This window comes from Primulina eburnea, chromosome 1, assembly GCF_022965805.1.
Source record: "Primulina eburnea isolate SZY01 chromosome 1, ASM2296580v1, whole genome shotgun sequence".
NCBI lineage: Eukaryota > Viridiplantae > Streptophyta > Magnoliopsida > Lamiales > Gesneriaceae > Primulina > Primulina eburnea.
The window spans coordinates 63,187,172-63,193,171 of NC_133101.1; positions in this window are offsets into that span (position 1 = coordinate 63,187,172).

The window sequence follows — 6,000 nt, forward strand, 5'->3', positions numbered from 1 at the left end:
AATTTTTTGAGACAGACATAGAATACCTTTAATTCGGTCTCTATTTATCTTAATGTCAATGACATAAGATGCATAGCCCATATCCTTCGTATCAAAGTTTTTAGAAAGAAATTGTTTCACCTCATACAACAAACCATTGTCATTGGTTGCAAGTAATAAATAATCCACATATAGAATAAGGAAACAAATCTTACTCCCAATGACCTTTTGGTATACACATTGATCCATGATGTTTTCTGCGAATCTGAATGAAGATATAACATCATGAAATTTCAAATACCATTCACTACAAGAAAAACGCCATACGACAACGATTTTTGTGCAAAACCGTTGTCGTAGCGTTTTTAACAACGGTTTTAGCCAAAACCGTTGTCTTTTGGGGATCAAAGACAACGGTTTTTTAAAACCGTTGTCTTTGAGGGGCCAAAGACAACGGTTTTAAGCAACTGTTGTCTTTGGGGGGTCAAAGACAACGGTTTTAGGGTCAATGACAACGGTTCATACTATGAACCGTTGTCTATTAGCGTTTTTTTTTTTGGAAAATAGACAACGGTTTTAAGAAACCGTTGTCGAATAGCGTTGTTTTTGGACAAATAACAATGGTAGGTGTGAGACCCCGAGACTAAAATAGTTTTGATGGTATTTTGGTAAATAAGTTGAAAAATATTCAATTTATTTTGATGGTATTTTCGTAGATAAGTTGAAAAATAATGAATTAATTTTAAGGACAAAATGGTAAATAGTGACGTATCTTTTTCATATGAAGTCCAAATGATTTGAAACTTGGATATGACATAGAAAAGTCAAAGATAGAGAAGTTTCATGTTTTGAGTTTTGGCAAATTTGATTGTTTACTGATCCGAAGGGATATACCGAAGTTAAAATGTTAAATAGTATATGTATTATATTATATTATTATTAATATAATATAATAATATAATATAATATAATATTTAAAAAAAAAAAGATAAACTTTGAAACTCACGTGAAAGTGAGCTTCAGAAAGAGATAACAGAGAGAAACGAGAGAGAGGTGAGAGAAAAAGGAGAAGATGGTTTTTTATTTTTATTTTCAATCGTACGACTTATCGGTTTATCCAATCGACGAATCGACTTTAGTTTTGGGATCGTTGACACTAGGTCTTCGATTTGAGGTATACATTTTATATTTTTGGTGATGTTTGAAATTCGTCGATTTTTGGAATAAATCTGATAAATTGTTAAATCATACTGGAATTGAAGATTGTTGAATAGTGTATGATTTTAACGAAGGAGAGATGATTATAGTGATGTTATTTTGAATTATTCTTAATTTATTATAATTAGAGAATTTTAATCATTTGATTGAGATTGAAGAATTATTTGTCGGTTATATATGCGGTAGAATAACTGACAAGAAACTCATATTTGAAGTCTGAATTGATTTATGATATGATTATGATTTGATATGAATATTTGAAGTTTCAAATGATATTTGAAACTCATATTAATGATTTTGGAGTATGTTATTGATTGGAATGAATATGTTATTGATGTAGATAAAGTATTATACTGATATCTTCAAGCTACATCAACTGGAACGAAGAATTGAGGTATGTTGCGACCGGGTAGCATACGACAGGTATCTGTATTATATGATATATGTCGGCTTGATTGGATTGATTGGAATGAGATTATGTGTCTATATGCCTTATTTGTTGATTGATGTGGCATACATGACATTGAGATTGAGATATCGATGTATAAAATAAATGTTTTGTTAACACACATCATTTGATGCATACATCGATACATGACATGCACGTTGAGCTATGATCCTTGGATACCCTGATATGATTTGATTGGATTCTGGGGTTTGTGAACACAATTGCTATGCTGGTATTATATGACCCGTAAAGCATAGACATTTGTGGCCCCGATGATTGGATATGAGATTTGGGATTTGATGGCGCTTTGTCGACGCTATCATATGAGTATCCCTTATTGAGGCAGGTGTGCCAGCTCGAGCATTGATTTGATTTGATAGCGATTCGATTGATTCTGACATGTGCTCAGTGGATGGGCATTTGACCTGATACCTCCACGACATACATGCATTGCAAACCATATATCATTGTTTAGATATCTGTGGTATATATGATTGGTTGTTCCATACGGAGCTTTGCTCACCCCCAAAGGGGGCTGTTGTTGTCTTTGTGTGTAGACAATGGCAGGTACTCCAGGATATCAGGAGACCGGAGAGGGTACTTCTGGTGGGAGCCACAGCTTGGGCTGAGGTTTATGTTTATGTCTTGTTCCCAGTATATATGTATATGTATCTATATATCGGGGTATGTCCCGAGGATATGAGATGTTTGTATGTGATTGGTTGTGATTACGTGTGGACATGATTATGACGTGAGATGAGATACTATTATTAGTATTAAAATAAAATGACTTGGGCTCATTGTAAAGAAAATTTAAACTCGTTTTCCGCTGTGATTAATTAACCCTAATCAGATTGCATTGTAATAACGATTAGGAGCTAAGGGCCCCACAGTAGGGGAAGACGTTGTCAAATTTAGCGACAGAATTTCAAACAACCATCGCTAAAATTAGCGACGGTTTGACATTAACCGTTGCGCAATTAAGATCAACGACGGGTTTGAATACACTGTCGCTCATTATAGCGACTGTTTTAAATCAAACCGTCGCATTTTTAAAATTAGCGACGGTTTAATGTTCTCCGTCGCTAAATGTAGCTACGGTTTTTAAAACACCGTCGCAATATTTGGCGACGGTGTGAATTGCAACCGTCGCCAAATTAAAACATGCGACAGTATTTCAAAACATGTCGCTAAATTTCTCGACGATAAAATCCAAACCGTCGCTAATTTAAATTTTGGCGACGGTTTACAACAAACCGTCGCCAACTCACTATAAATGCCCGCGTCCCACTCCATTTTTTTTTCACAACACTTTAAATTTTTCTCACTACTTCACAACACTTAAAATTTTTCTCTTTTTCTCTCATACACATTTTTATCACTTCACACAACACTTAAATTTTTTTTCTCATACACATTTTTATCACTTCACACAACACTTAAAATTTTTCTCTCATACACATTTTTATCACTTCACACAACACTTAAAATTTTTCTCATACACAATTTTATCCTTTCACAACACTTAAAATTTTTTTCTCTTACATTTAAAACACTTAAAATTTTTCTCTTTTACACGCTTATAGTTTCGATTGTTAGTTTCTTTAGATTTATTAAATTATTAAAAGAATTTTTTTTATTTTTCGAAACAAATTAGCAACGGAATGCATGATTAAAGACCGTCGCTAAATGTTACGACGACGACGGTTTTTATATGCTGACCATCGCTAAATTTAGCGACGGTTGTTATATGTAGGCCGTCGCTAAATTTAGCGACGGTTATTATGTAGACCTTCGCTAAATTTAGCGACGGTTCTTATATGTAGACCGTCGCTAAAGTTAGCGACGGGTATGATTAAAACCGTCGCGAATGGATTTAGCGACGGTTTTATATACCGTCGCAAATGCTACCTACCACAACGGTTATAAACCGTTGTCGTTGAACGGACTTTCAATAACACCCTCAGTTACAACAATTTTTAAAAGGCTACGACAACGGATAAAATCCGTTGTCGTAGCCCGTTTTTCTTGTAGTGATTGACAGGAAGCTTGTTTCAATACATATATAGATTTTTTAAGCTTACATACCAAGTGTTCACCATTACTAGAGAAGATCCTCCAGGTTGTTTCATATAAACCTCTTCCTCTAATTCTTCATTGAGAAAAGTTGTTTTCACATCTATTTGATGTAAATCTAATTCAAAATATGCAACTAATTCTACAATGATACGGAGAGAATCTTTTTTAGATACAAAAGAAAAAGTCTCCTTGTAGTTGATTCCTTCATGCTGAGTGAATCATTTAGCTACGAGTCTTACTTTGTATCTTTCAATGTTGCTTAATGAGTCTTTCTTTGTTTTGAAGACTCATTTACATCCAATAACTTTTACATTATCAGGCAATTAAACAAGATCCTAAACTCCATTAAATGTTATAGAATTCATCTCTTCTTTCATAATATTAAAACATAATTTTGACTCATTATATCTCATGGCTTGTAAAAAACGTTTCATGGTCATTTTCGGCTCCAATGTTAAAATCCGATTTTTGTAAATACACAACATAATCACTATATATAATTGATCTTCTTATTCTAGTTTATATCCTCAGGTTGTTTGGTTGATCAACAATTTCTTGTTGTTCTTCATTAATAACTGATATATGAAGAACTGATCATATATCAGGGAGACATTAGTCAAGGTAGTTTAAACTGATATATGAAGAACTCCCCCAGATCATATTTTATTATGTCACTTTATATTTATTATTCACTTTAATTATCTACATTTATTTGAATCTTTATAATCGATAACTTTTCGTTCAATAACTTTATATTCAAATTTTTAATTAATTCGTTCGTATAAAATTATATAAACATAATAATAATTGAATATGAATAATTTGTGAATTATAATGATTTGTAATATCATACTATTGCACGAAACAATAAACAATATTTATAATTTTAATTTTGGTGCATTAATATTATTCCATTCAATATTGTATATATACATAAACAACAAATTATACAAACATATAACAAAATGCAAATTTTATGCACAAATTAAATTATACATAAACTTAAAAAACTATTTTAATATGTACAAATTATTCAACCAAATGTTATATGTATACTGAATTTTACATATAACTTAATAATACATTAATTAATTATTTATATTTATATTTTTATTAAAATAATAATAATAAACAAATGAATTCATTACCCAAGGTCTACATCAAAATGAATTGTTACCAACAATATATATTAATATATATAATAATAATAATAATAAAAATAATAATAATAAATGAAAAAAAGAAACATTTACCGACACACTATTTTATGCTATCGGATTTTCATAAAATGAAAACAAATTTCAAGGCAGAGGTATCACGGCTCTCATATCAAATGTTAGAATTTTTCTCAAAATTCATGTTTTAATACATTTATAAACACGATAAACAATATGCAGAACCAGATCGAGCGTTACTTCCGGTCATCGAATGATTTGTAAGTTTTTCTGATTTCTTTCGATTGATGTCTTCTAAGCACTCAACGTTCTCTGTAGATGATGTATTTTATTTTTATGATGTGTGTGTTTAAGGACATCAATCACGGGTATTATAAGCATATAATATCATCAACGAGTGATTGCGAGAACTTGATTGTCAAAAGAAGAAGCGCATATGTGTTTCAATTTTCTAGAGTTGATGCAACTTGTACCGTTTGTAAAAAATGCAGGTTATAACTATCACCATTTCTTACACATTTTTCTTTCTTTTGATATGAATTAATATATGCCACTTTTTTCTGGCAATGTTATCATAGAACTATGGTGAATGGTGGAGCCGCCATGGGCAATAAATTAGACATATATAATATGGTTGGATGAAAAGTTATTTTCGTTTGACGTTGCATATGGGGATTTATTAGATGTCTTGTCCTTAAAAAGAAGAAGTACACAGACAAAAGCACGAGCCCGGGTACCTAACTGCCTCTCTGACCCTACACTTTGATAATGATGTAAATTCGAATTTAATCAGTTTTAGACAATACAGAAAAATATAGCTGCAGAAAATAACCTAAAATACAAGAGGGATCAAGTTTCGAGGCACATATAATTTAAATTTGGTGTTATATAATTTTTTTATTTTTTATTTACTTATTTAGGAGAAAACACACATACACAGTTTGGATTGTCCTTCAAAAGAGCAAATCAACTAGTTTTGGAATGAGATACCAAATATCTGACTGAAACTTAAAATTGAAAAGTAGTATTTCTCTCATTTATATATATAAAAAAGTTTGTCTATTAGTTGCCTTTTTTAAATTTAAAAAAAAAAGTTAGGGT